At 41.0% G+C, this 15,751-nt stretch overlaps 10 non-coding genes across 10 annotated transcripts; 1 reads left to right on the plus strand and 9 right to left on the minus strand.

Annotated features, from left to right (window-relative positions):
* Positions 1-1,686: 1,686 nt before the first annotated feature.
* On the minus strand, positions 1,687-1,759 carry TRNAK-UUU (transfer RNA lysine (anticodon UUU)). Its single transcript has one exon. It is a non-coding gene; the product is annotated as a tRNA-Lys (tRNA).
* Positions 1,760-3,368: 1,609 nt separating this feature from the next.
* TRNAK-UUU (transfer RNA lysine (anticodon UUU)) lies at positions 3,369-3,441 on the minus strand. The gene has a single exon. It is a non-coding gene; the product is annotated as a tRNA-Lys (tRNA).
* A 771-nt stretch (positions 3,442-4,212) lies between these two features.
* TRNAK-UUU (transfer RNA lysine (anticodon UUU)) lies at positions 4,213-4,285 on the minus strand. Its single transcript has one exon. It is a non-coding gene; the product is annotated as a tRNA-Lys (tRNA).
* Positions 4,286-5,052: 767 nt separating this feature from the next.
* On the minus strand, positions 5,053-5,125 carry TRNAK-UUU (transfer RNA lysine (anticodon UUU)). The gene has a single exon. It is a non-coding gene; the product is annotated as a tRNA-Lys (tRNA).
* A 2,450-nt stretch (positions 5,126-7,575) lies between these two features.
* TRNAK-UUU (transfer RNA lysine (anticodon UUU)) lies at positions 7,576-7,648 on the minus strand. Its single transcript has one exon. It is a non-coding gene; the product is annotated as a tRNA-Lys (tRNA).
* A 1,613-nt stretch (positions 7,649-9,261) lies between these two features.
* TRNAK-UUU (transfer RNA lysine (anticodon UUU)) lies at positions 9,262-9,334 on the minus strand. The gene has a single exon. It is a non-coding gene; the product is annotated as a tRNA-Lys (tRNA).
* A 457-nt stretch (positions 9,335-9,791) lies between these two features.
* TRNAN-AUU (transfer RNA asparagine (anticodon AUU)) lies at positions 9,792-9,865 on the plus strand. Its single transcript has one exon. It is a non-coding gene; the product is annotated as a tRNA-Asn (tRNA).
* A 2,760-nt stretch (positions 9,866-12,625) lies between these two features.
* On the minus strand, positions 12,626-12,698 carry TRNAK-UUU (transfer RNA lysine (anticodon UUU)). The gene has a single exon. It is a non-coding gene; the product is annotated as a tRNA-Lys (tRNA).
* A 771-nt stretch (positions 12,699-13,469) lies between these two features.
* TRNAK-UUU (transfer RNA lysine (anticodon UUU)) lies at positions 13,470-13,542 on the minus strand. The gene has a single exon. It is a non-coding gene; the product is annotated as a tRNA-Lys (tRNA).
* Positions 13,543-14,309: 767 nt separating this feature from the next.
* Positions 14,310-14,382, minus strand: TRNAK-UUU (transfer RNA lysine (anticodon UUU)). Its single transcript has one exon. It is a non-coding gene; the product is annotated as a tRNA-Lys (tRNA).
* Between the last annotated feature and the right edge of the window lie 1,369 nt (positions 14,383-15,751).

Below are 15,751 nucleotides of genomic sequence, written 5' to 3' on the forward strand. Positions count from 1 at the left end.
GGTACACCTGAACAGTGACTTGAACCCTGGACCCTCAGATTAAAAGTCTGATGCTCTACCGACTGAGCTATCCAGGCACAGGGATCACTGCCCATTTGAAACTTGATTTTCACTCTACAGCACCTACATACATGGCTACCTCACTGGTCAATAAAGGAAATTAATTACTAGTGCATTACACACATTTTGACACTGGAGACATAACTTTTTTCAGTCATTCCGTATCCAGATATAGAGATTTGCAGCATCTAGGACTTTAATGTTCACCCACTTACGGATTTGAATGTTTTGCCACATTCATGAGTGCAAACTTGCTCCCCAGTAAAGACGAACATGTGCTCCTCAATGCACACACTGGGCAATGCAGTCCACTCTAAATCGACGATTAATGACATGCTCGTTTTGTGCAATGGAGTTTCAGTCAATTGGAAAACATTTTGAAAAGTTATATTGCAACAGAAGCCCAGCCTTAAAAAAGTGGATTTCACTTCTAAATGATTACATGAGGAAGGAAAGGAAACCAGATGCAAAAAAGGTGCTGTGGCTTAGTTGGTTAAAGCGCCTGTCTAGTAAACAGGAGATCCTGAGTTCAAATCTCAGCAGCGCCTGTCTGCTTTTTTTTCGACCAATCTGTCTCCCCAATATTAAAACTTTGTACAAAGATTGCTATTTCATGCTATTTAGAAGCACAGTCAGGCTTGAAATGTTGGCAAAGCATCCAAGAACTCTGGACTCCACTACCTTAGAGTCATATTGCCCAAGGTTGCGATGCCATCAGAAATAGCACATATTAGAATGAGCAATTCATATTTCCTGCTTAATTTTTTGTAAAAGAAGCAAAGGTACGCCTGAACAGGGACTTGAACCCTGGACCCTCAGATGAAAAGTCTGATGCTCTACCGACTGAGCTATCCAGGCACAGGGATCACTGCCCATTTGAAACTTGATTTTCACTCTACAGCACCTCCATACATGGCTACCTCACTGGTCAATAAAGGAAATGAATTACTAGTGCATTACACACATTTTGACACTGGAGACATAACTTTTTTCAGTCATTCCGTATCCAGATATAGAGATTTGCAGCATGTAGGACTTTAATGGTCACCCACTTACGGATTTGAATGTTTTGCCACATTCATGAGTGCAAACTTGCTCCCCAGTAAAGACGAACATGTGCTCCTCAATGCACACACTGGGCAATGCAGTCCACTCTAAATCGACGATTAATGACATGCTCGTTTTGTGCAATGGAGTTTCAGTCAATTGGAAAACATTTTGAAAAGTTATATTGCAACAGAAGCCCAGCCTTAAAAAAGTGGATTTCACTTCTAAATGATTACATGAGGAAGGAAAGGAGACCAGATGCAAAAAAGGTGCTGCGGCTTAGTTGGTTAAAGCGCCTGTCTAGTAAACAGGAGATCCTGAGTTCGAATCTCAGCAGCGCCTGTCTGCTTTTTTTTCGACCAATCTGTCTCCCCAATATTAAAACTTTGTACAAAGATTGCTATTTCATGCTATTTAGAAGCACAGTCAGGCTTGAAATGTTGGCAAAGCATCCAAGAACTCTGGACTCCACTACCTTAGAGTCATATTGCCCAAGGTTGCGATGCCATCAGAAATAGCACATATTAGAATGAGCAATTCATATTTCCTGCTTAATTTTTTGTAAAAGAAGCAAAGGTACGCCTGAACAGGGACTTGAACCCTGGACCCTCAGATTAAAAGTCTGATGCTCTACCGACTGAGCTATCCAGGCACAGGGATCACTGCCCATTTGAAACTTGATTTTCACTCTACAGCACCTCCATACATGGCTACCTCACTGGTCAATAAAGGAAATGAATTACTAGTGCATTACACACATTTTGACACTGGAGACATAACTTTTTTCAGTCATTCCGTATCCAGATATAGAGATTTGCAGCATCTAGGACTTTAATGTTCACCCACTTACGGATTTGAATGTTTTGCCACATTCATGAGTGCAAACTTGCTCCCCAGTAAAGACGAACATGTGCTCCTCAATGCACACACTGGGCAATGCAGTCCACTCTAAATCGACGATTAATGACATGCTCGTTTTGTGCAATGGAGTTTCAGTCAATTGGAAAACATTTTGAAAAGTTATATTGCAACAGAAGCCCAGCCTTAAAAAAGTGGATTTCACTTCTAAATGATTACATGAGGAAGGAAAGGAAACCAGATGCAAAAAAGGTGCTGTGGCTTAGTTGGTTAAAGTGCCTGTCTAATAAACAGGAGATCCTGAGTTCGAATCTCAGCAGCGCCTGTCTGCTTTTTTTTCGACCAATCTGTCTCCCCAATATTAAAACTTTGTACAAAGATTGCTATTTCATGCTATTTAGAAGCACAGTCAGGCTTGAAATGTTGGCAAAGCCTCCAAGAACTCTGGACTCCACTACCTTAGAGTCATATTGCCCAAGGTTGCGATGCCATCAGAAATAGCACATATTAGAATGAGCAATTCATATTTCCTGCTTAATTTTTTGTAAAAGAAGCAAAGGTACGCGTGAACAGTGACTTGAACCCTGGACCCTCAGATTAAAAGTCTGATGCTCTACCGACTGAGCTATCCAGGCACAGGGATCACTGCCCATTTGAAACTTGATTTTCACTCTACAGTACCTCCATACATGGCTACCTCACTGGTCAATAAAGGAAATGAATTACTAGTGCATTACACACATTTTGACACTGGAGACATAACTTTTTTCAGACATTCCGTATCCAGATATAGAGATTTGCAGCATCTAGGACTTTAATGTTCACCCACTTACGGATTTGAATGTTTTGCCACATTCATGAGTGCAAACTTGCTCCCCAGTAAAGACGAACATGTGCTCCTCAATGCACACACTGGGCAATGCAGTCCACTCTAAATCGACGATTAATGACATGCTCGTTTTGTGCAATGGAGTTTCAGTCAATTGGAAAACATTTTGAAAAGTTATATTGCAACAGAAGCCCAGCCTTAAAAAAGTGGATTTCACTTCTAAATGATTACATGAGGAAGGAAAGGAGACCAGATGCAAAAAAGGTGCTGCGGCTTAGTTGGTTAAAGCGCCTGTCTAGTAAACAGGAGATCCTGAGTTAGAATCTCAGCGGCGCCTGTCTGCTTTTTTTTCGAACAATCTGTCTCCCCAATATTAAAACTTTGTACAAAGATTGCTATTTCATGCTATTTAGAAGCACAGTCAGGCTTGAAATGTTGGCAAAGCATCCAAGAACTCTGGACTCCACTACCTTAGAGTCATATTGCCCAAGGTTGCGATGCCATCAGAAATAGCACATATTAGAATGAGCAATTCATATTTCCTGCTTAATTTTTTGTAAAAGAAGCAAAGGTACGCCTGAACAGGGACTTGAACCCTGGACCCTCAGATTAAAAGTCTGATGCTCTACCAACTGAGCTATCCAGGCACAGGGATCACTGCCCATATGAAACTTGATTTTCACTCTACAGCACCTCCATACATGGCTACCTCACTGGTCAATAAAGGAAATGAATTACTAGTGCATTACACACATTTTGACACTGGAGACATAACTTTTTTCAGTCATTCCGTATCCAGATATAGAGATTTGCAGCATCTAGGACTTTAATGTTCACCCACTTACGGATTTGAATGTTTTGCCACATTCATGAGTGCAAACTTGCTCCCCATTAAAGACGAACATGTGCTCCTCAATGCACACACTGGGCAATGCAGTCCACTCTAAATCGACGATTAATGACATGCTCGTTTTGTGCAATGGAGTTTCAGTCAATTGGAAAACATTTTGAAAAGTTATATTGCAACAGAAGCCCAGCCTTAAAAAAAAGTGGATTTCACTTCTAAATGATTACATGAGGAAGGAAAGGAGACCAGATGCAAAAAAGGTGCTGTGGCTTAGTTGGTTAAAGCGCCTGTCTAGTAAAAAGGAGATCCTGAGTTTGAATCTCAGCAGCGCCTCTCTGCTTTTTTTTTCGACCAATCTGTCTCCCCAATATTAAAACTTTGTACAAAGATTGCTATTTCATGCTATTTAGAAGCACAGTCAGGCTTGAAATGTTGGCAAAGCACCCAAGAACTCTGGTCTCCACTACCTTAGAGTCATATTGCCCAAGGTTGCGATGCCATCAGAAATAGCAAATATTAGAATGAGCAATTCATATTTCCTGCTTAATTTATTGTAAAAGAAGCAAAGGTACGCCTGAACAGGGACTTGAACCCTGGACCCTCAGATTAAAAGTCTGATGCTCTACCGACTGAGCTATCCAGGCACAGGGATCACTCCCATTTGAAACTTGATTTTCACTCTACAGCACCTCCATACATGGCTACCTCACTGGTCAATAAAGGAAATGAATTACTAGTGCATTACACACATTTTGACACTGGAGACATAACTTTTTTCAGTCATTCCGTATCCAGATATAGAGATTTGCAGCATCTAGGACTTTAATGTTCACCCACTTACGGATTTGAATGTTTTGCCACATTCATGAGTGCAAACTTGCTCCCCAGTAAAGACGAACATGTGCTCCTCAATGCACACACTGGGCAATGCAGTCCACTCTAAATCGACGATTAATGACATGCTCGTTTTGTGCAATGGAGTTTCAGTCAATTGGAAAACATTTTGAAAAGTTATATTGCAACAGAAGCCCAGCCTTAAAAAAGTGGATTTCACTTCTAAATGATTACATGAGGAAGGAAAGGAGACCAGATGCAAAAAAGGTGCTGCGGCTTAGTTGGTTAAAGCGCCTGTCTAGTAAACAGGCGATCCTGAGTTCAAATCTCAGCAGCGCCTGTCTGCTTTTTTTTCGACCAATCTGTCTCCCCAATATTAAAACTTTGTACAAAGATTGCTATTTCATGCTATTTAGAAGCACAGTCAGGCTTGAAATGTTGGCAAAGCACCCAAGAACTCTGGTCTCCACTACCTTAGAGTCATATTGCCCAAGGTTGCGATGCCATCAGAAATAGCAAATATTAGAATGAGCAATTCATATTTCCTGCTTAATTTATTGTAAAAGAAGCAAAGGTACGCCTGAACAGGGACTTGAACCCTGGACCCTCAGATTAAAAGTCTGATGCTCTACCGACTGAGCTATCCAGGCACAGGGATCACTGCCATTTGAAACTTGATTTTCACTCTACAGCACCTCCATACATGGCTACCTCACTGGTCAATAAAGGAAATGAATTACTAGTGCATTACACACATTTTGACACTGGAGACATAACTTTTTTCAGTCATTCCGTATCCAGATATAGAGATTTGCAGCATCTAGGACTTTAATGTTCACCCACTTACGGATTTGAATGTTTTGCCACATTCATGAGTGCAAACTTGCTCCCCAGTAAAGACGAACATGTGCTCCTCAATGCACACACTGGGCAATGCAGTCCACTCTAAATCGACGATTAATGACATGCTCGTTTTGTGCAATGGAGTTTCAGTCAATTGGAAAACATTTTGAAAAGTTATATTGCAACAGAAGCCCAGCCTTAAAAAAGTGGATTTCACTTCTAAATGATTACATGAGGAAGGAAAGGAGACCAGATGCAAAAAAGGTGCTGCGGCTTAGTTGGTTAAAGCGCCTGTCTAGTAAACAGGAGATCCTGAGTTCAAATCTCAGCAGCGCCTGTCTGCTTTTTTTTCGACCAATCTGTCTCCCCAATATTAAAACTTTGTACAAAGATTGCTATTTCATGCTATTTAGAAGCACAGTCAGGCTTGAAATGTTGGCAAAGCATCCAAGAACTCTGGACTCCACTACCTTAGAGTCATATTGCCCAAGGTTGCGATGCCATCAGAAATAGCACATATTAGAATGAGCAATTCATATTTCCTGCTTAATTTTTTGTAAAAGAAGCAAAGGTACGCCTGAACAGGGACTTGAACCCTGGACCCTCAGATGAAAATTCTGATGCTCTACCGACTGAGCTATCCAGGCACAGGGATCACTGCCCATTTGAAACTTGATTTTCACTCTACAGCACCTCCATACATGGCTACCTCACTGGTCAATAAAGGAAATGAATTACTAGTGCATTACACACATTTTGACACTGGAGACATAACTTTTTTCAGTCATTCCGTATCCAGATATAGAGATTTGCAGCATCTAGGACTTTAATGTTCACCCACTTACGGATTTGAATGTTTTGCCACATTCATGAGTGCAAACTTGCTCCCCAGTAAAGACGAACATGTGCTCCTCAATGCACACACTGGGCAATGCAGTCCACTCTAAATCGACGATTAATGACATGCTCGTTTTGTGCAATGGAGTTTCAGTCAATTGGAAAACATTTTGAAAAGTTATATTGCTACAGAAGCCTAGCCTTAAAAAAAGTGGATTTCACTTCTAAATGATTACATGAGGAAGGAAAGGAGACCAGATGCAAAAAAGGTGCTGTGGCTTAGTTGGTTAAAGCGCCTGTCTAGTAAACAGGAGATCCTGAGTTTGAATCTCAGCAGCGCCTGTCTGCTTTTTTTTCGACCAATCTGTCTCCCCAATGTTAAAACTTTGTACAAAGATTGCTATTTCATGCTATTTAGAAGCACAGTCAGGCTTGAAATGTTGGCAAAGCCTCCAAGAACTCTGGACTCCACTACCTTAGAGTCATATTGCCCAAGGTTGCGATGCCATCAGAAATAGCACATATTAGAATGAGCAATTCATATTTCCTGCTTAATTTTTTGTAAAAGAAGCAAAGGTACACCTGAACAGTGACTTGAACCCTGGACCCTCAGATTAAAAGTCTGATGCTCTACCGACTGAGCTATCCAGGCACAGGGATCACTGCCCATTTGAAACTTGATTTTCACTCTACAGCACCTCCATACATGGCTACCTCACTGGTCAATAAAGGAAATTAATTACTAGTGCATTACACACATTTTGACACTGGAGACATAACTTTTTTCAGTCATTCCGTATCCAGATATAGAGATTTGCAGCATCTAGGACTTTAATGTTCACCCACTTACGGATTTGAATGTTTTGCCACATTCATGAGTGCAAACTTGCTCCCCAGTAAAGACGAACATGTGCTCCTCAATGCACACACTGGGCAATGCAGTCCACTCTAAATCGACGATTAATGACATGCTCGTTTTGTGCAATGGAGTTTCAGTCAATTGGAAAACATTTTGAAAAGTTATATTGCAACAGAAGCCCAGCCTTAAAAAAGTGGATTTCACTTCTAAATGATTACATGAGGAAGGAAAGGAAACCAGATGCAAAAAAGGTGCTGTGGCTTAGTTGGTTAAAGTGCCTGTCTAGTAAACAGGAGATCCTGAGTTCGAATCTCAGCAGCGCCTGTCTGCTTTTTTTTCGACCAATCTGTCTCCCCAATATTAAAACTTTGTACAAAGATTGCTATTTCATGCTATTTAGAAGCACAGTCAGGCTTGAAATGTTGGCAAAGCATCCAAGAACTCTGGACTCCACTACCTTAGAGTCATATTGCCCAAGGTTGCGATGCCATCAGAAATAGCACATATTAGAATGAGCAATTCATATTTCCTGCTTAATTTTTTGTAAAAGAAGCAAAGGTACGCCTGAACAGGGACTTGAACCCTGGACCCTCAGATTAAAAGTCTGATGCTCTACCGACTGAGCTATCCAGGCACAGGGATCACTGCCCATTTGAAACTTGATTTTCACTCTACAGCACCTCCATACATGGCTACCTCACTGGTCAATAAAGGAAATGAATTACTAGTGCATTACACACATTTTGACACTGGAGACATAACTTTTTTCAGTCATTCCGTATCCAGATATAGAGATTTGCAGCATGTAGGACTTTAATGGTCACCCACTTACGGATTTGAATGTTTTGCCACATTCATGAGTGCAAACTTGCTCCCCAGTAAAGACGAACATGTGCTCCTCAATGCACACACTGGGCAATGCAGTCCACTCTAAATCGACGATTACTGACATGCTCGTTTTGTGCAATGGAGTTTCAGTCAATTGGAAAACATTTTGAAAAGTTATATTGCAACAGAAGCCTAGCCTTAAAAAAAGTGGATTTCACTTCTAAATGATTACATGAGGAAGGAAAGGAGACCAGATGCAAAAAAGGTGCTGTGGCTTAGTTGGTTAAAGCGCCTGTCTAGTAAACAGGAGATCCTGAGTTTGAATCTCAGCAGCGCCTGTCTGCTTTTTTTTCGACCAATCTGTCTCCCCAATGTTAAAACTTTGTACAAAGATTGCTATTTCATGCTATTTAGAAGCACAGTCAGGCTTGAAATGTTGGCAAAGCCTCCAAGAACTCTGGACTCCACTACCTTAGAGTCATATTGCCCAGGGTTGCGATGCCATCAGAAATAGCACATATTAGAATGAGCAATTCATATTTCCTGCTTAATTTTTTGTAAAAGAAGCAAAGGTACGCCTGAACAGGGACTTGAACCCTGGACCCTCAGATTAAAAGTCTGATGCTCTGCCAACTGAGCTATCCAGGCACAGGGATCACTGCCCATTTGAAACTTGATTTTCACTCTACAGCACCTCCATACATGGCTACCTCACTGGTCAATAAAGGAAATGAATTACTAGTGCATTACACACATTTTGACACTGGAGACATAACTTTTTTCAGTCATTCCGTATCCAGATATAGAGATTTGCAGCATCTAGGACTTTAATGTTCACCCACTTACGGATTTGAATGTTTTGCCACATTCATGAGTGCAAACTTGCTCCCCATTAAAGACGAACATGTGCTCCTCAATGCACATACTGGGCAATGCAGTCCACTCTAAATCGACGATTAATGACATGCTCGTTTTGTGCAATGGAGTTTCAGTCAATTGGAAAACATTTTGAAAAGTTATATTGCAACAGAAGCCCAGCCTTAAAAAAAAGTGGATTTCACTTCTAAATGATTACATGAGGAAGGAAAGGAGACCAGATGCAAAAAAGGTGCTGTGGCTTAGTTGGTTAAAGCGCCTGTCTAGTAAAAAGGAGATCCTGAGTTCGAATCTCAGCAGCGCCTCTCTGCTTTTTTTTTCGACCAATCTGTCTCCCCAATATTAAAACTTTGTACAAAGATTGCTATTTCATGCTATTTAGAAGCACAGTCAGGCTTGAAATGTTGGCAAAGCACCCAAGAACTCTGGTCTCCACTACCTTAGAGTCATATTGCCCAAGGTTGTGATGCCATCAGAAATAGCAAATATTAGAATGAGCAATTCATATTTCCTGCTTAATTTATTGTAAAAGAAGCAAAGGTACGCCTGAACAGGGACTTGAACCCTGGACCCTCAGATTAAAAGTCTGATGCTCTACCGACTGAGCTATCCAGGCACAGGGATCACTGCCATTTGAAACTTGATTTTCACTCTACAGCACCTCCATACATGGCTACCTCACTGGTCAATAAAGGAAATGAATTACTAGTGCATTACACACATTTTGACACTGGAGACATAACTTTTTTCAGTCATTCCGTATCCAGATATAGAGATTTGCAGCATGTAGGACTTTAATGGTCATCCAGCCCACGCATTTGAATGTTTTGCCGCATTCATGAGTGCAAACTTGCTCACCAGTAAAGACGTAAATGTGCTCCTCAATGCACACACTGGGCAATGCAGTCCACTCTAAATCGTCGATTACTGACATGCTCGTTTTGTGCAATGGAGTTTCAGTCAATTGGAAAACATTTTGAAAAGTTATATTGCAACAGAAGCCCAGCCTTAAAAAAGTGGATTTCACTTCTAAATGATTACATGAGGAAGGAAAGGAGACCAGATGCAAAAAAGGTGCTGTGGCTTAGTTGGTTAAAGCGCCTGTCTATTAAACAGGAGATCCTGAGTTCGAATCTCACCAGCGCCTGTCTGCTTTTTTTTCGACCAATCTGTCTCCCCAATATTAAAACTTTGTACAAAGATTGCTATTTCATGCTATTTAGAAGCACAGTCAGGCTTGAAATGTTGGCAAAGCATCCAAGAACTCTGGACTCCACTACCTTAGAGTCATATTGCCCAAGGTTGCGATGCCATCAGAAATAGCACATATTAGAATGAGCAATTCATATTTCCTGCTTAATTTTTTGTAAAAGAAGCAAAGGTACGCCTGAACAGTGACTTGAACCCTGGACCCTCAGATTAAAAGTCTGATGCTCTACCGACTGAGCTATCCAGGCACAGGGATCACTGCCCATTTGAAACTTGATTTTCACTCTACAGCACCTCCATACATGGCTACCTCACTGGTCAATAAAGGAAATGAATTACTAGTGCATTACACACATTTTGACACTGGAGACATAACTTTTTTCAGTCATTCCGTATCCAGATATAGAGATTTGCAGCATGTAGGACTTTAATGGTCACCCACTTACGGATTTGAATGTTTTGCCACATTCATGAGTGCAAACTTGCTCCCCAGTAAAGACGAACATGTGCTCCTCAATGCACACACTGGGCAATGCAGTCCACTCTAAATCGACGATTAATGACATGCTCGTTTTGTGCAATGGAGTTTCAGTCAATTGGAAAACATTTTGAAAAGTTATATTGCAACAGAAGCCCAGCCTTAAAAAAGTGGATTTCACTTCTAAATGATTACATGAGGAAGGAAAGGAGACCAGATGCAAAAAAGGTGCTGCGGCTTAGTTGGTTAAAGCGCCTGTCTAGTAAACAGGAGATCCTGAGTTCGAATCTCAGCAGCGCCTGTCTGCTTTTTTTTCGACCAATCTGTCTCCCCAATATTAAAACTTTGTACAAAGATTGCTATTTCATGCTATTTAGAAGCACAGTCAGGCTTGAAATGTTGGCAAAGCATCCAAGAACTCTGGACTCCACTACCTTAGAGTCATATTGCCCAAGGTTGCGATGCCATCAGAAATAGCACATATTAGAATGAGCAATTCATATTTCCTGCTTAATTTTTTGTAAAAGAAGCAAAGGTACACCTGAACAGGGACTTGAACCCTGGACCCTCAGATTAAAAGTCTGATGCTCTACCGACTGAGCTATCCAGGCACAGGGATTACTGTCCATTTGAAACATGATTTTCACTCTACAGCACCTCCATACATGGCTACCTCACTGGGCAATAAAGGAAATGAATTACTAGTGCATTACACACATTTTGACACTGGAGACATAACTTTTTTCAGTCATTCCGTATCCAGATATAGAGATTTGCAGCATCTAGGACTTTAATGTTCACCCACTTACGGATTTGAATGTTTTGCCACATTCATGAGTGCAAACTTGCTCCCCAGTAAAGACGAACATGTGCTCCTCAATGCACACACTGGGCAATGCAGTCCACTCTAAATCGACGATTAATGACATGCTCGTTTTGTGCAATGGAGTTTCAGTCAATTGGAAAACATTTTGAAAAGTTATATTGCAACAGAAGCCCAGCCTTAAAAAAGTGTATTTCACTTCTAAATGATTACATGAGGAAGGAAAGGAGACCAGATGCAAAAAAGGTGCTGCGGCTTAGTTGGTTAAAGCGCCTGTCTAGTAAACAGGAGATCCTGAGTTCAAATCTCAGCAGCGCCTGTCTGCTTTTTTTTCGACCAATCTGTCTCCCCAATGTTAAAACTTTGTACAAAGATTGCTATTTCATGCTATTTAGAAGCACAGTCAGGCTTGAAATGTTGGCAAAGCCTCCAAGAACTCTGGACTCCACTACCTTAGAGTCATATTGCCCAAGGTTGCGATGCCATCAGAAATAGCACATATTAGAATGAGCAATTCATATTTCCTGCTTAATTTTTTGTAAAAGAAGCAAAGGTACGCGTGAACAGTGACTTGAACCCTGGACCCTCAGATTAAAAGTCTGATGCTCTACCGACTGAGCTATCCAGGCACAGGGATCACTGCCCATTTGAAACTTGATTTTCACTCTACAGTACCTCCATACATGGCTACCTCACTGGTCAATAAAGGAAATGAATTACTAGTGCATTACACACATTTTGACACTGGAGACATAACTTTTTTCAGACATTCCGTATCCAGATATAGAGATTTGCAGCATCTAGGACTTTAATGTTCACCCACTTACGGATTTGAATGTTTTGCCACATTCATGAGTGCAAACTTGCTCCCCAGTAAAGACGAACATGTGCTCCTCAATGCACACACTGGGCAATGCAGTCCACTCTAAATCGACGATTAATGACATGCTCGTTTTGTGCAATGGAGTTTCAGTCAATTGGAAAACATTTTGAAAAGTTATATTGCAACAGAAGCCCAGCCTTAAAAAAGTGGATTTCACTTCTAAATGATTACATGAGGAAGGAAAGGAGACCAGATGCAAAAAAGGTGCTGCGGCTTAGTTGGTTAAAGCGCCTGTCTAGTAAACAGGAGATCCTGAGTTAGAATCTCAGCGGCGCCTGTCTGCTTTTTTTTCGACCAATCTGTCTCCCCAATATTAAAACTTTGTACAAAGATTGCTATTTCATGCTATTTAGAAGCACAGTCAGGCTTGAAATGTTGGCAAAGCATCCAAGAACTCTGGACTCCACTACCTTAGAGTCATATTGCCCAAGGTTGCGATGCCATCAGAAATAGCACATATTAGAATGAGCAATTCATATTTCCTGCTTAATTTTTTGTAAAAGAAGCAAAGGTACGCCTGAACAGGGACTTGAACCCTGGACCCTCAGATTAAAAGTCTGATGCTCTACCAACTGAGCTATCCAGGCACAGGGATCACTGCCCATATGAAACTTGATTTTCACTCTACAGCACCTCCATACATGGCTACCTCACTGGTCAATAAAGGAAATGAATTACTAGTGCATTACACACATTTTGACACTGGAGACATAACTTTTTTCAGTCATTCCGTATCCAGATATAGAGATTTGCAGCATCTAGGACTTTAATGTTCACCCACTTACGGATTTGAATGTTTTGCCACATTCATGAGTGCAAACTTGCTCCCCATTAAAGACGAACATGTGCTCCTCAATGCACACACTGGGCAATGCAGTCCACTCTAAATCGACGATTAATGACATGCTCGTTTTGTGCAATGGAGTTTCAGTCAATTGGAAAACATTTTGAAAAGTTATATTGCAACAGAAGCCCAGCCTTAAAAAAAAGTGGATTTCACTTCTAAATGATTACATGAGGAAGGAAAGGAGACCAGATGCAAAAAAGGTGCTGTGGCTTAGTTGGTTAAAGCGCCTGTCTAGTAAAAAGGAGATCCTGAGTTTGAATCTCAGCAGCGCCTCTCTGCTTTTTTTTTCGACCAATCTGTCTCCCCAATATTAAAACTTTGTACAAAGATTGCTATTTCATGCTATTTAGAAGCACAGTCAGGCTTGAAATGTTGGCAAAGCACCCAAGAACTCTGGTCTCCACTACCTTAGAGTCATATTGCCCAAGGTTGCGATGCCATCAGAAATAGCAAATATTAGAATGAGCAATTCATATTTCCTGCTTAATTTATTGTAAAAGAAGCAAAGGTACGCCTGAACAGGGACTTGAACCCTGGACCCTCAGATTAAAAGTCTGATGCTCTACCGACTGAGCTATCCAGGCACAGGGATCACTCCCATTTGAAACTTGATTTTCACTCTACAGCACCTCCATACATGGCTACCTCACTGGTCAATAAAGGAAATGAATTACTAGTGCATTACACACATTTTGACACTGGAGACATAACTTTTTTCAGTCATTCCGTATCCAGATATAGAGATTTGCAGCATCTAGGACTTTAATGTTCACCCACTTACGGATTTGAATGTTTTGCCACATTCATGAGTGCAAACTTGCTCCCCAGTAAAGACGAACATGTGCTCCTCAATGCACACACTGGGCAATGCAGTCCACTCTAAATCGACGATTAATGACATGCTCGTTTTGTGCAATGGAGTTTCAGTCAATTGGAAAACATTTTGAAAAGTTATATTGCAACAGAAGCCCAGCCTTAAAAAAGTGGATTTCACTTCTAAATGATTACATGAGGAAGGAAAGGAGACCAGATGCAAAAAAGGTGCTGCGGCTTAGTTGGTTAAAGCGCCTGTCTAGTAAACAGGAGATCCTGAGTTCAAATCTCAGCAGCGCCTGTCTGCTTTTTTTTCGACCAATCTGTCTCCCCAATATTAAAACTTTGTACAAAGATTGCTATTTCATGCTATTTAGAAGCACAGTCAGGCTTGAAATGTTGGCAAAGCACCCAAGAACTCTGGTCTCCACTACCTTAGAGTCATATTGCCCAAGGTTGCGATGCCATCAGAAATAGCAAATATTAGAATGAGCAATTCATATTTCCTGCTTAATTTATTGTAAAAGAAGCAAAGGTACGCCTGAACAGGGACTTGAACCCTGGACCCTCAGATTAAAAGTCTGATGCTCTACCGACTGAGCTATCCAGGCACAGGGATCACTGCCATTTGAAACTTGATTTTCACTCTACAGCACCTCCATACATGGCTACCTCACTGGTCAATAAAGGAAATGAATTACTAGTGCATTACACACATTTTGACACTGGAGACATAACTTTTTTCAGTCATTCCGTATCCAGATATAGAGATTTGCAGCATCTAGGACTTTAATGTTCACCCACTTACGGATTTGAATGTTTTGCCACATTCATGAGTGCAAACTTGCTCCCCAGTAAAGACGAACATGTGCTCCTCAATGCACACACTGGGCAATGCAGTCCACTCTAAATCGACGATTAATGACATGCTCGTTTTGTGCAATGGAGTTTCAGTCAATTGGAAAACATTTTGAAAAGTTATATTGCAACAGAAGCCCAGCCTTAAAAAAGTGGATTTCACTTCTAAATGATTACATGAGGAAGGAAAGGAGACCAGATGCAAAAAAGGTGCTGCGGCTTAGTTGGTTAAAGCGCCTGTCTAGTAAACAGGAGATCCTGAGTTCAAATCTCAGCAGCGCCTGTCTGCTTTTTTTTCGACCAATCTGTCTCCCCAATATTAAAACTTTGTACAAAGATTGCTATTTCATGCTATTTAGAAGCACAGTCAGGCTTGAAATGTTGGCAAAGCATCCAAGAACTCTGGACTCCACTACCTTAGAGTCATATTGCCCAAGGTTGCGATGCCATCAGAAATAGCACATATTAGAATGAGCAATTCATATTTCCTGCTTAATTTTTTGTAAAAGAAGCAAAGGTACGCCTGAACAGGGACTTGAACCCTGGACCCTCAGATGAAAATTCTGATGCTCTACCGACTGAGCTATCCAGGCACAGGGATCACTGCCCATTTGAAACTTGATTTTCACTCTACAGCACCTCCATACATGGCTACCTCACTGGTCAATAAAGGAAATGAATTACTAGTGCATTACACACATTTTGACACTGGAGACATAACTTTTTTCAGTCATTCCGTATCCAGATATAGAGATTTGCAGCATCTAGGACTTTAATGTTCACCCACTTACGGATTTGAATGTTTTGCCACATTCATGAGTGCAAACTTGCTCCCCAGTAAAGACGAACATGTGCTCCTCAATGCACACACTGGGCAATGCAGTCCACTCTAAATCGACGATTAATGACATGCTCGTTTTGTGCAATGGAGTTTCAGTCAATTGGAAAACATTTTGAAAAGTTATATTGCTACAGAAGCCTAGCCTTAAAAAAAGTGGATTTCACTTCTAAATGATTACATGAGGAAGGAAAGGAGACCAGATGCAAAAAAGGTGCTGTGGCTTAGTTGGTTAAAGCGCCTGTCTAGTAAACAGGAGATCCTGAGTTTGAATCTCAGCAGCG

The sequence above is a fragment of the Ambystoma mexicanum genome, unplaced genomic scaffold (genome assembly GCF_040938575.1).
Source record: "Ambystoma mexicanum isolate Mex_15411 unplaced genomic scaffold, UKY_AmexF1_1 Mex_scaf1, whole genome shotgun sequence".
Taxonomy (NCBI): Eukaryota; Metazoa; Chordata; class Amphibia; order Caudata; family Ambystomatidae; genus Ambystoma; species Ambystoma mexicanum.